The sequence below is a fragment of the Pleurodeles waltl genome, chromosome 2_2 (genome assembly GCF_031143425.1).
Source record: "Pleurodeles waltl isolate 20211129_DDA chromosome 2_2, aPleWal1.hap1.20221129, whole genome shotgun sequence".
NCBI lineage: Eukaryota > Metazoa > Chordata > Amphibia > Caudata > Salamandridae > Pleurodeles > Pleurodeles waltl.
Genome location: NC_090439.1, coordinates 711,805,249 through 711,819,667, shown reverse-complemented (window position 1 = coordinate 711,819,667; position 14,419 = coordinate 711,805,249). Strand labels below are relative to the sequence as shown.

General features: G+C 48.1%; 1 protein-coding gene across 3 annotated transcripts in view; it reads right to left on the bottom strand.

Moving 5' to 3' along the window:
* Positions 1-14,419, bottom strand: part of ADHFE1 (alcohol dehydrogenase iron containing 1) — a 300,399-nt gene that overhangs the window by 271,361 nt on the left and 14,619 nt on the right. The window lies entirely within an intron of this gene.

Here is a 14,419-nt window from a genome sequence, read left to right as displayed (position 1 = left end):
GGCATGGTATATGACAATAAGGTACAAACAATTATTGGCAAAGTCAATAGATCTACTTCATGTCATGTCTGTAGTTGCAAATGTTAGCTCATTAAAGCTAGACCTACTGGCTTTGGTAGTGGTGGTGGTACTGTGGTTGTCAGATGGTGCTAGCAATGGTAGGGGCTGTGATGCTGGTAATGTTAGCAGAGAAGGTGGTGTTGAGAATCATGGTGGTGGTAACTATGGCGATGGCAATTCAAATAGAGGTGGAAGCAGTAAAGGGGGTGGTTGTAATGGTGGAGGTGGAAATGGTGGTACGGTGGTTTTAGTGATGGTGGTGACAGCATTAATGTTACTAATGATACCGGTGATAACTGTTGGTAGCCATGGTGATAGTTATGTTAATTGTTATTTTAGTGGTTATAGTGGGGGCTGTAATGATGGTATTGGTAATATTGGATGTGATAATGACAGATAACAAAATCAACTTTGTGCGAAAAGTGAAAAAAGCAATTAGGTGGCCATCAAAAGGTCAGATTACCATCCAAGTTCTGACAAAATAAGGATTACCAGTAAGCAAACATGACATTACGTTTCGTTACCTTCTAATGACGAAAATGTACCAAACCCGTTCCACTGCATTCATCCACTGTATAGGCTAAGGCAGGATCCAACACAACATCAAACCATATAATCCAAAAGCAACCGACCCCGACCCTGGAGAATGGCCGATAAATAAGGTTGCCACCTCAGCTGTTTTTTATCTGCCTGGTCAGTGCTTTTCTCTGAAGGCCAGCAAATAAAGGTAGCAACAGCAGACAGACACTCACGATAGAAAATCCAGGTGGGAGCAATGCCATGCTGTTTGAAAAAGCCAACAGGAAAAGCCCTGAATTCCAGGCTGCCCATTAAAGTTAAAAAGTTAAAAAGTTAAAGATCTAATAGGAACCCACTACTGAGGGATGCACGCACTGACAGATGGACAGATTGGGAGAATAAAGATTTTGTGCAATAGAAGCCAGCCACGCGATTGTAAGATTACCCATAGAAATGCAAACATCCCTACACAGGACTCGCTGGAGCTGGAGAAAATGAACAAAACCAGCATAAAAAAAGCATACAAACAAAAATATGGGTCAATGACCATATGTTGACCTGCATGAAGAACAAACCTGATGGGAAATCAGCAGTAAGGCACAGGCCACTGTACACTAATGCACAGAGCCAACAAAAAAAACCACAAATTAACATGGACCAAACCCATGGAGGAAACAGAATAGGGCACTAGGCAGCCCGAAAGCACACACCATGGTTTACAGAAAACCAGCTCAGAAGCTCCAAAACCAGAATATACATGAGCCCGGATGGAGCTGAAGACCCACCAAGGGTCAGGCAGCCTGAGGAGCCATCCCGTTTGAGTCTACAAGGAGGAAAACAGAACAATAGAAGACTGAAACATGATGGGACGATAGCCCTGTTGCAGGAAAATGTTTACTACCAGGGAAACCTCTCAAAGCCCAGACAAATATGCTGCTGGACTTGGCCTTCTTTACAGGGTCACTCTCAAACTTTTTATCTTCATCCCCACCTAGTTTCTGAAATTCGTTTTTGTTAGTATTAGGACTCTCTTCACTTTACCACTGCTAACCATCACTAAAGTACTTGTGCTCTCGCCCTAAAAGATGGTAAAATTGGCCTACACCTGATTGACATATATAATTTACTTATAAGTATTTAGCATATAGAACTGCATGTTACCTACAACCTGTAAAATAAACGCTACTAGTGGGTCTGCAGCACTCATTCTGCCACCCACTAACAGCACTATAAACTTGTCCCAGGCCTGCCACTGCAGTCTGTGGTGCAGTTTTATTAAACATTTCTATTTATCCAACCCCAAAGGCAACCATTCATACACAGCTGTATGCCTACAACCTCCAAGGGCTGGTAGCGTTGAAGATCTTACTCAAAAAGTTTATACAGCGTTATGCCTACAACCTTGAGGCCGGCAGCCTATGTTGGGCAACATTATATATACAACTTTGCAGCCAATGCAAACAATCCCCCTACCCCCCAGTATCATCACATCGCAAAATGTAAGGATCATAAGTGGGACATCTTGAGTTCTTGGACAAGAGAGGAAGAGCCTGAGGGTCGAGCATCCTCCTATGAGGTCATGTGCCTGGAGGTCTCCGGGGCAGGCAGCAGTCGTTGTACTTTGAGATGGGTCGGGCATGTCAGTTCATTGAATTCAGAGGAGAGGATACTTATGAAGGGGGCCCATGTCGTGGGGTAAGAGTCAATATTCTGGTCAAGTGCAAGAGACAGCCTCTCCATTCCCAGGAGGCCCTAAGTTTTTGCAACCAAGTAATGTATTGTAGGGATCTGTCAGTTCCCCAAAGAGCGAGGATAACCTGATGTGCCGCACTCACGGCTAAAGCCATCTGCTTTCCCCGTTGAGAGCGGAGAGGGAATGTTAGAGGTTTGGGCAGGCCAAGGATTTGTATATGCTGAAACTGCAGGATCGTAGTCTTGAACACATGATTAATATCGTTGGGAACCTGATTCCAAAATTGGTGAAGTTTCGGGCCAGTGCCATAAAAGATGGAGAAGCGTCCCAGAACCTCACAGACTCTCCAGCACTCTTTACAGCAGTCTGGGCACCAGTTGCCAAGTCTGGCAGGGACATAATACCAGGAGGATGCAATTTTGTACATGGTTTCAGTACAAGACATACTGTGGGCAGTGTAGCAAGCTTGATGATAGATGTCGGCCCAGTAGGCATAGGAGAGGGCCCTGCCCATTTCTGCTTCCATCCATTTCTGGCATGCCGACCGAAGGTTAGCTTCGCCTTGACCCAATAAAGCGTACAGTTCATTGATGAGGTGCTTGTCCTTGGACTTGCGCATTAGCCCCGTTACAAAAGATGTCAAGGGTCTTTCGACCTGTGGCCTTACTGAGGGTTGGAGAACCCAATGACTAACTTGGAGATAGGTAAGACTGTTCACTTCCTCTAGACCATAATCTTGTTTCAGTTGCTCGAAAGGGATGATCCCCTGGTCGTTGAACAGGCACCATGCTCTCTTGCAGTCTCCGGATTGGCACCTCTGCAACCATTCAGGTTGCAGTCTCAGCGTGAAGTCCGGATTACCTAAAATAGGTGAAAATGGAGATGGGAAAGAGGTGAGTTTGGCTTTTGGTAGCCGCAGAGTCCCAGACTCGAAAGACCATCTGGTGACTGGGGAAGAGTAAAGACCATTAGCTCTGTGATGGCGCGGGAGCCAGGGTTCCTCCCAGATGTGTGAGCAAGTATATGCTTGGTCCATAAAGAAACAATCTGTCTCGTGAGTTGTCATCTTCACTCCACCAGGAAGTGGAGGTGGGACGCCTGGAAATAGAGGATTACAGAGGGGACAGCAAGGCCTCCTTCCTTAGTGTGTCGGAGTATCGAGGACTTAGATAGGTGACGTTTCTCCCCTCCATATAAACTTATTGATATCAGATTGCAGAGACCGAAAGCATGTTTTGGTGGTGTCAGTGGCATCGCTTGGCATAGATATAAGTTTCTTGGAAGAGTAACCATCTTAACAACTACCACCCTGCTAAGCCACGAGAGGACAGATGCTCCCAACCTGCCATATCAGTAGCAATCTGGGTGTGCTAAATAGCGTAATTGAGCTATACTGTTTTAGCTATAGAGGTTGCCAGTTGAATTCCCAGGTAAGGGATGCTATTAATTGCGCAGTCAAAAGGGAATTTGACGTGAAGAAGGTTCTCTGTGTGTGGTGCAACCGTAATCTTTAACATCTGAGATTTTTGTGTATTGACCTTAAATCCAGAGAATGACCCAAACGTCTGGAGCTCCGTAACCAAGGCAGGGAGGGTAAGCTTGGGGGTTCTTGATGGATAAGATCCTATTGTCTGTGTACAGGCTGACAAGATGGTGTTACACCCCCCCCCCCCCCCCCCCCCCCCAGCTCCCTCACCCCTAAATTGGACACCGGGGATGCCTGGATGGGCTCAGAGATGTTGAGTGATGGGCTCCATGTACAAGGCAAAAAAGAGTGGGGAGAAGGGGCACCACTGGCATGTACCACAACTTATGGGAAAGGGCTGGGAAAGTTCCTTTGACCCGTATGGAGGCCCTCTGAGCACTGTAGCTGCTCTTGATCCATTTGAGAAAGCTATCTCCAAAGCCAAAAGGTTCCAACGTCTTAAAAAGAAAGGGACAGCTAACTGTCAAATGCCTTCTCCACGTCGACAGAAAGAAGAAGGATTTCCTTGCGTGACTTGGAAGCCTTGTCCATCAAGTGGCAGATGTACCATGCATTATCTCTCCACTGATGTGCGGGAATAAGGCCTGCTTGATCCAGCGCTATCAAACCCGGCATATACTGGTTAAGGTGGCTGGCTAATATGCTAGTAAATAATTTGGCATTGACGTTTGATAGGGAAATAGGTCAGTATGAGCTGCAGAGAGCAGGGCCCTTACCCAGCTTACGAATGACTGAGATCTGTGCGTCCAAAATGGAGTCTTTAGGAGAGCCTGTTGATGCGAAAGAATTAAATAGACAGGTAAGGACTGGGGCTAGTTCCTGGCAGAAGGTTTTGTAGAATAATGCTGAAAAACTTTCAGGCCCTGGTGATTTCATCAGTTTCAGTCAGGCTAAGACAGAGATCACTTCCTCGCACCTAATGGGTTTATCAAGATGGGAAAGGGCATTGGCGGGCATTCGGCCAGATATCCTGATGGATTAAAAAGGGTCATCTTGTTGTCTAAATAGAGTGTGCTATAGAAGCATCAGAATGCCAACGCCTTTTCAGAGTCCAAGTGGACTTCAGTGGCAGAGTGGGGCACCACTGGCATGTACCACAATTTATGGGGGAAGGGCTGGGAAAGTTCCTATGACCCGTATGGAGGCCCTCTGAGTGCTGTAGATGCTCTTGATCCATTTGAGAAAGCTATCTCCAAAGCCAAAAGGTTCCAACGTCTTAAAAAGAAAGGGCCAGCTAACTCTGTCAAATGCCTTCTCCACATCGACAGAAAGAAGAAGGATTTCCTTGCGTGACCTGGAAGCCTTGTCCATCAAGTGGAAGATATACCATGTATTATCTCTGCACTGATGTGCGGGAATAAGGCCTGCTTGATCCAGCGCTATCAAACCCGGCATATACTGGTTAAGGTGGCTGGCTAATATGCTAGTAAATAATTTGGCATTGACGTTTGATAGGGAAATAGGTCGGTATGAGCTGCAGAGAGCAGGGCCCTTACCCAGCTTAGGAATGACTGAGATCTGTGCATCCAAAATGGAGTCTTTAGGAGAGCCTGTTGATGCGAAAGAATTAAATAGACAGGGAAGGACTGGGGCTAGTTCCTGGCAGAAGGTTTTGTAGAATAATGCTGAAAAACTGTCAGGCCCTGGTGATTTCATCAGTTTCAGTCAGGCTAAGATAGAGATCACTTCCTCGCACCTAATGGGTTTATCAAGATGGGAAAGGGCATTGGGCCAGATATCCTGATGTATCAAGAAGGGTCATCTTGTTGTCTAAATAGAGTGTGCTATAGAAGCATCAGAATGCCAACGCCTTTTCAGAGTCCAAGTAGACTTCAGTGGCAGAGTGAGACGGATCATGGGACAGTGTTAGCATGAATCTTGGACCACGTGGTGGGCGAGCAGCCGACCACTATGATTGCTACCAAGGTAAAATTTGTGCTTGAGGCAGACTAGGGCATTCTTTCGTAGGCGCCACTACGAAGGCTTCACATGACCGAAGTCCACCTGTGTCAAGGACAGGGGGGCACGGTCAGAAAGAGATCTAGGGCCTATAGAAGAGGACTGCACTAAGGATTGGATTGCGGGTGTCGCTAAGTAATAGTCAATGTGGGCATAGGTTTTGTGCTGCGGAGTAATAAGTGTAGTCTCGCTCACGGGGATGGTGTATTCTCCCGATGTTACTCAGACCACATTCAGTCAACCATTCTAACCCTTGCGAGAGCCCCATTTTGGTACGAGAGATGGCCTGACCGGTCCATGTCGTTATTGAACACGGGCCCAGAAATATTCTATAAGCTAACAGACGCTCTTTACATTCTGCTATTTTCGAGTCTATTTCGTCCCTAAAGCCCCTGGAAAACAGAATAGGGACCCCCAACTGTTTTTGGGGACTGGAGGACCAGAACTGCCTAGGAAACCAGCAGGACTGCATACGGTGAACATCTGCGTACAAAAAGTGCGTCTCCTGTAGGAGGCAAGTATCACTTCATGAGCACTCAAGAAGAGACAACAAAGCCTTCCGCTTGGTTAGGCTGTTTAAGCTTCTGACATTGAAGCTCAGTATTTGGAGGTCCCAGGTAGTCATAGGATGTCAGACGGGTGCCAGCTGGTGTGTGGTCAGCATAGGAGGCATTAGTCGGATCCCGGTCAGGTTTGCTAACTTATGTGTCCCAATCATTCTTTGTGTGATGAACGAATGTAAACCCCAAAACCAAATCACAAACAAGAACAACTGTCATAACAACAACAGGTCTGGCAACTGTAGGAGATTGGCTCTCTATATAGTGCAAAAATGATGTGCACTGTGCAGAGAGTCCAAGCAACCACACCGAAGTTTAAAGAGGTAAAAACTAGACCAATGCTCTAATTTTTAGGGTATCTTGGTCGAGCAGGTAGGCCAATCTTGGAGAAGTGCTAAGCATTTGTTGTACTCACTGTATCGATAAATTAGGTGACACACTCATAACTCAAGACCAATTTACAAAAATACTTCAGATTTTTATTAAAAAAATTAAGAACAAGATTATCAAAATTGGGTAAGTATTTTTTAAGTTATGATTTTTCAAAGTTGAGCAAAAACTGTCTTTTTATGTGTAGTTACGCATCATAGGAATCAATGGTAGAATTGTTTTAAAATGCATATAAAAATCAGTCCATGCGTTTACCAATGTCTCCTTTCATTTGCAGGTCAAGGTCGTCAAGATGTCCTGTGGACCAGCTAGGGAAGTTTGCGCAGCTCCTGGTTTTGGTGGGAGAAGCTGCTGAAAATTCTTTAAAGCTGGTGCAGGACCACTGCGGGGACCACTTAGAAAAGCAATGCACAGGCAGACTTCAAGGTGAGTCCGGTGGGTCTCCTTTGAATGCAGCGGTCGCAAGGGGTGGAGGACCCTTAGAACACAGTTGGTTCTCCGGTGCAGGGCCCAGGAAGGTCGGGTGCAGAGCAGAGAGATGAGCCAGGAGCTGTGCACAAAGGTGCCTTTGAAAGCAGTAGTGGTAGTTACATGTCCTGATGTCCCTCAACTGGGGCTTGCTCCTGCTCCTTTGAGAGTCCCGGGTGAACTTTTCTTCTTGGTGTCCAACGCTGGGTGATCAGTACCCGGGCTATTGCACAGTTCAGCCACTGGAGGTTGCAGTGCCACCAAATTTGGCACACTTGCAGGATTTGTCCTCCGGGGCCGTCAGGTGGAATTTGGTTCAGCTACTGTGTCCAGTTCCTTGGTCAGCGGCCAGTCAGTGAACTGGACTTCACTTGTCTTTTGTTTCTCTGTTGCAGGGAGTTATGCCTTCACTCTGGAAGGAGAACTTTGGTGATTTTCAGAAGGGAGGAGGTCCTCTGGGGGTTTGTAGAGTCCGTTGGATGTCCATGCAACCCTTCAGCGGCTATTGCGAGTCCTGGGTGCAGCAGGCAGGTTTTGGGGCCTTTTTCTTTGTGCAGCAGAAATGCAGTTCTCGAGCCTTGGGTCTTCTTTGTTGCAGGCCTTCTTGTGTCCTTGGAATCTGATCTGCTGGTCTAGGGGTGCCCACTAAATACTATATTTTAGGGAAGTACCTAGTAGTGACCAATGGGTCGTCTACCTTAGGGTGGCTAACCCAGTATGTGACCACTTCCTATGGGCAGAGGTCACTACCCTATTCCTAATAGGCTATTTTCCTGCCATACAGGATGGAGGAAAATAAAATGGAGAGGTCACCTCACATGCAACACCCTAGGGGTGGTGTAAAGTGGGGGTGGCCGCTCCTTCTGTCCTTTGTTCATTTTTCCACAGGTGCTCCCACCAAAAGTGGGAGATAGTAATGGGGGCGGCAATCTGCTGCTAGCAGCATGTCTGGGGCTCAAGTTTCAAAGGCGGTAAGCCATTTGAAGCACGATAGTAGGGCAGTGCACATTACTCGAGGAGGAAGTGTAACACCTCTGCCCAGGAAGGGCTTTGTTTTCTGAACCTGGAGAACACATGCTCACATCCCAGGGTTTCAGAATCTTGTCTGGTGGTAGCAGGCTTGTTGTGACTGGCCAGCAACCATGCCAGGGTTAGTTAGCTCATGCAGGAGGCACCTCTAAGATGGCTCCATTGTACATTTGGCAATAAAGCCAACACTAGCACTGGTTTGGATTTACTGTTCTGAGTTGTTTAATGCAAAACAATCCAGAGTTCCTAGTGGCCATCATTTAGCTGTGAAACTCATACGGACCAGTTTTCAGCACATGCATTTAAAATGGCTGCTCTTTTCAATTACTATGTCCCAGGTTTGGCAGATACACTGTAGGGGACCTGGTTAGCAGGTATCTAGTGCACTCCAGTTTAAGTTGCATTCAGAAACCAGACAAAAAGTGAGGTGTTATTGCAACAAGGGGCCCATTTCCCACAGCAACTAGTATCCGTTCAGAATGGCAATCTGGATTTCTGGCTGGGGCAGAGCAGCACAGGTACAGCCTCTCAGAATAATGAAGGGTGCTCACCACCAAAGGCCACTGGCTCTCCGGAAAAAAAGGTGGGGAACGTCTGGTGGGGACGGTGAATTGGCAGTGCAATGTCTTTTAGGTGGGGCCTCCCCCAGTTTCAGCCGTTAGGTGTTCCAGGACAGCTTTGCATTTGCAGGCTCGCTCCCCAGGGCCAGGGCAGGAGCGCTGCCCTCACTTCTCAACTCTGCAAGCTATGGCCCTAGACAGGGAGCTGCGAGGACAGCTGTGTGAGTCTAACTACACTGGCAATTACAAGATACGTCAGGAGTCCCTCACGGTTCAAGATTGTTGCAGTTGTTCATTCAGCAAAAAGATTAGCCAAAATGGGTGCCCCCACCCATATGAGATCTCTTATTGAATGTAGGGTGAGCATGGAGACATTTTAAAAGAGGCCGATGATGTGACCCCCTGAAGCTGATGGGTTGCTTCACTCTGGTTACTTTCAATATATCTTCCTTGAATTGGAAAAGGTGAAAACATGCCAATACATCTGGTGGGCGGGCTGCAGGATCCCCAGGCCTCCCAACCTGGCAGGCTCTGTTAAGTCACAGTTCAGTGTTGTCATCCCAATCAAGGATGAAACTGAAAAGCGTTTGAGACAATTTCCATAATGTTTGACCACTCGGCATCCGCAGGTATCCCCCTCAGTCGTGAGTTATTACGGTGAACCTGTTTTCCAACTCTTCTGTCTGGAATCTCAGCTCTTCTTGTTGCTCCTGCAGACAGATGATTTATTGTCTCAACATTTATGTTTCCTCGCCTTGCATTGTTTTGCCATCTTCCAAGGTGGAAACCCGATCCCCCACTGATGTTAAGTCATGGCAGAGGTCCTGAGATTGGTCACTTTTGAGGGAGTGGAGGTCCACCTTGAGTGACTCGGAGAGAGAAGAGAGGAAGCTGCGTGTCACTGGACTAATTCTGAGTCTGAATGGGCCTCAGAGTCTGAAGGGTTATGAAGCTCGGGCCCAGATGTGTGGTCTTTATTCTGACCTGGGGTGGATCTTGTGAGCATTTCCCTGAGCGACTGGTCTTTCTTGTGCTAATAGGACACCATGGCACTGGGCACATCTCTTGCCTGAAGCAGTGAGGTGTGCCTTGACCGGCCCCCAGCCCTGACCAAACGGTGGACAGGTCAGGAAGGGATGAGTAGTACAGGCTGGGGATTATTATCGCCAGTAGACCAGACCAGACCGGTGTCAGGCACCCCCACTAGGTGGCATCAGGTACCAAATTCAGTGGCTGCCAATGGTCCAGGAGTATAATGAGACCTGAGAGGAACTGAAGCATCCAGGGGACTGGGTCCTACCAGGCATAGTATTGGGGCCTTGACTAGATGCAGTGGTGGAGTGGGCTCTTTGGTTGTCCCTCCTGGCAGGTTGTTGGGCCCACTGGTTCAGCTATGTAGGTGCAAAGAGGACAGGAAAGGATCCTAAAACTGCAGTTGGGTACCAAGCAACTCTCTATTGGGGGTCAGTAGACCTGAGATGATGCACTTCACAGTTAGTGTAGTTCAGGTATAGAAATCAAGTGGTGTAGAGCAGACAGCAAGAGGGCCCCACCTTGTGTCTTGAGGACAAGGTTACGGATGATTATGTGCTACCATCGAGGATGTACCGTGACGATGGTCCTTCGCTCACCAACCATGTCTCAGAGTACGTGCTGGTCCCAGTTGCCTCAACGGTGAGTAAGCAGTCTCCTCCCGGCCACCCAAAGGGAGTGGGCACAAGGAGGATGTAGACAGCCTCAGGGACAGCAGCCATTGCCTACTGCCCTCTGACCTCTAAAATGCCCCTAAATCTAGGATTTAAGGGCCTCCCTGAACCCAGCTCACCAGATTCCTGGCAACCTACAAGAAGAAGGACTGCTAAGCTGAAACCCCAGGCAGAAAAGAAGGAAGACGACAATTGCTTTGGCCCCAGCCCTACCGGCCTGTCTCCCGCTTCAAAGAACCTGCAAAAAGACCAGCAACGTGTCCAGCAGGACCAGAGACCTCTGCCAACTCCAGAGGTCTGCCCTGCACCCAAAAGGACGAAGAACTCTAGAGGACAGTGGCTCTGTCTAAATAAAACCTACAACCAAGGACTCTCGCCTCAATCCGGATGCGTGAGTCTTGAGCCCTGTGCACCCGACGACCACGGCCTGTGTCCAGGTGTTCCAACCAGCAAGAGAGGGTCCCCAGGTGATTGAGAGCAAGTGTCCACCTTGGGCTGACCTCTCCACTCCTCCACGACGACACCTGCAGAGGGAATCCGAGGACCCACCTGACGGCGAAGCTCCTGACTAAGATATCCGATGCCTAAGAACACACTGCACCCGCAGCCCCCAGGCCTTAGAGAAACCGACCCCCAGTGCCTCAATGTTCAGCAGGCGGCCCTCCTCCCTGTCCAACCGGTGGTGTGCCCGAGGACCCCCCCTGGACCTCGTCTGCAGCCTCCGAGTGACCCCCAGGGTCTCCTCATAGACAAGCATTGGAAACCTAACGTCCTGTTTGCACCCTGCACCCGGCTGCCTCTGTGCCGCTCAGGGTGTGTGTTTGGTGCCTACTTGTGGCCCCTCCAGTGCTCTTCTAATCCCCCCTGGCCTGCCCTCCGAGTCGCGGGTACTTACCTGCAGGCAGGCCCGATTCTGGGTACCCCCTGTGTCCATAGGAGCCCACGTGAAATTTGCTCAACTTTGACCTCTGGTGGACTTTCTAAAGCCCAGAGATTGAAACTGTAAGTGCTGTATTTACCTGTAACCCGACCTAACATTTCTTCCCCTCAGGAACTGTTTCTGAGAATTGTACTGTGTCCATTTTTAAAATAGACTATTGCCAATAATTCAAAAACTTTATTACTTACCTATTTTAAACTAAGTACTGTTGATACCTGTGTGAAATACTAAACTTTTAAGGTACTTACCAGCAACTTGAATCTTGTGGTTCTAAAAATAAATTATGAAAATATATTTTTGCTATATAAAAACCATTGGTCTGGAGTTAAGCCATTGAGCGTGTGCTTCTTCTATTGTCTGTGTGTGTACAACAAATGCTTTGCACTACCCTCCAATAAGCCTAACTGCTCGACCACACTACCACAAAAGAGAGCATTAGTATTATCTACTTTGGCCTCTGTTAAGCCTCTGGGGAACCCCTGGACGCTGTGCACACTATATCTCACTTTGATATAGTATATACAGAGCCAGCTTCCTACAACTAACTAGTCCTAACAAATACAGGAGAGTGGCCTCTTCATCATTAGAGCACATAGACAACTAAGGCAGAGTCTGAACACTGACTCAAAGTCAAAAACATAACCCAATTAGAAAAAACAATCCAGAAAAAAGAGGCCACAAAGTGGAACCAATTGCAGACCCACAACCCCTTTAATGCCCCCAAGAGCAGAAGTGCATGAAACCGGACTGGGTGGTTGTTAGAAATGGGGTGTTTGGTTGGCAGTCAGGTTGCCCTCTGTCCAAGCAAGAACCCTCACTCTAGTCAGGGTAAGTCACACACAATCCAAAATCAGCCTGTCCTCACCCTCCGGTAGCTTGGCACGAGCAGTCAGGCTTAACTTAGAAGGCAATGTGTAAAGCATTTGCGCAATAAATCATACAACACCATAGCATAACACCACAAAAATACACCACACAGTGTTTAGAAAAATATATAATATTTATCTGGGTATCTTCAGGTCAAAACGATCAAAGTTGCAATACTAATTTGTAAAGATATCACTGAAAAGTGATAGAGAGTGTCTTAAGTCTTTAGAAAGTAAACAAAGTCTCTTTCAAACACAAAGTACCTGGTTTCTGGTGGAAAATCTCCTCAGAGGGCCACAGGAGAAGAGGTGCGTGGAAAACTGGTGTGTGCGTCGATTTCTCCTCAGCACACACGGACTTGCGTCGTTATTTTCCACGCGGGGAGTCGGGCGTCGTCTTCCGGCGCGCGGACAGTCTCTTACTGTGGTTTGCGGGGAGTACCAGATGTCCCGGGTCTGTGCGTTGATTTTCCTTCTTGTTTTCCGGCTGTGCGTCGTTCGGCGGGGCTGCGCGTCGAAGTTTCGATCTCACGGCAGGCGTTGCGTCGATTTCTCCGGCGGAGCCGGGCGGCGTTGTCCTTGCGAGGCCGTGCGTCAAAGTTTTGATCTCACGGCAGGCGTCGCGTCGATTTCTCCTGCAGAGTCGGGCGGCGTTGTCCTTGCGAGGCCGTGCGTCAAAGTTTTGATCTCACGGCAGGCGTCGCGTCGATTTCTCCCGGGAAGTCGGGCGGCGTTGTCCTTGCGAGGCCGTGCATCAAAGTTTCGGTCGCCTCGAAGACGTCGCGTTGATCAGCGTCGGTGTGCGGCGTTTTTCTTGCCGCGGAACAAGCTGTGCGTCGAAAAGTTCGGCGCACGGAGCGTCCAAGAGGAAGAGAGAAGTCTTTTTGGTCCTGAGACTTCAGGGAACAGGAGGCAAGCTCTATCCAAGCCCTTGGAGAGCACTTTTACAGCCAGACAAGAGTTCAGCAAGGCAGCAGGCCAACAGCAAGGCAGCAGTCCTTTGTAGAAAAGCAGACAGGTGAGTCCTTTGAGCAGCCAGGCAGTTCTTCTTGGCAGGATGTAGTTTCTGGTTCAGGTTTCTTCTCCAGCAAGTGTCTGATGAGGTAGGGCAGAGGCCCTGTTTTATACCCAAATGTGCCTTTGAAGTGGGGGAGACTTCAAAGAGTGGCTAAGAAGTGCACCAGGTCCCCTTTCAGTTCAATCCTGTCTGCCAGGGTCCCAGTAGGGGGTGTGGCAGTCCTTTGTGTGAGAGCAGGCCCTCCACCCTCCCAGCCCAGGAAGACCCATTCAAAATGCAGATGTATGCAAGTGAGGCTGAGTACCCTGTGTTTGGGGTGTGTCTGAGTGAATGCACAAGGAGCTGTCAACCAAGCCCAGCCAGACGTGGATTGTAAGGCACAGAAGGATTTAAGTGCAAAGAAATGCTCACTTTCTAAAAGTGGCATTTCTAGAATAGTAATATTAAATCCGACTTCACCAGTCAGCAGGATTTTGTATTACCATTCTGGCCATACTAAATTTGACCTTCCTGCTCCGTTCAGATCAGCAGCTGCCACTTCAACAGTGTATGAGGGCAGCCCCAATGTTAGCCTAAGAAGGGAGCAGGCCTCACAGTAGTGTAAAAACGAATTTAGGAGTTTTACACTACCAGGACATATAACTACACAGGTACATGTCCTGCCTTTTACCTACACAGCACCCTGCTCTAGGGGTTACCTAGGGCGCACCTTAAGGGTGACTTATATGTAGAAAAAGGGGAGTTCTAGGCTTGGCAAGTACTTTTAAATGCCAAGTCGAGGTGGCAGTGAAACTGCACACACAGGCCTTGCAATGGCAGGCCTGAGACAAGGAAAAGGGGCTACTTAAGTGGGTGGCACAACCAGTGCTGCTGGCCCACTAGTAGCATTTAATTTACCCGCCCTATGCACATAAAGTGCACCTTACTAGGGACTTATAAGTAAATTAATAGTCCAATCAGGTATGATTCAAGGTTACCATGTTTTAAGGGAGAGAGCATATGCACTTTAGCACTGGTTAGCAGTGGTAAAGTGCGCAGAGTCTAAAAACCAGCAAAAAATGAGGTCAGAAAAAGAAAAGGAGGAAGGCAAAAAGTTTGGGGATGACCCTGTCAAAAAGCCAGGTCCAACATGACCCCCTCCCAGCCTAAAGCCAGGGTAGACTAA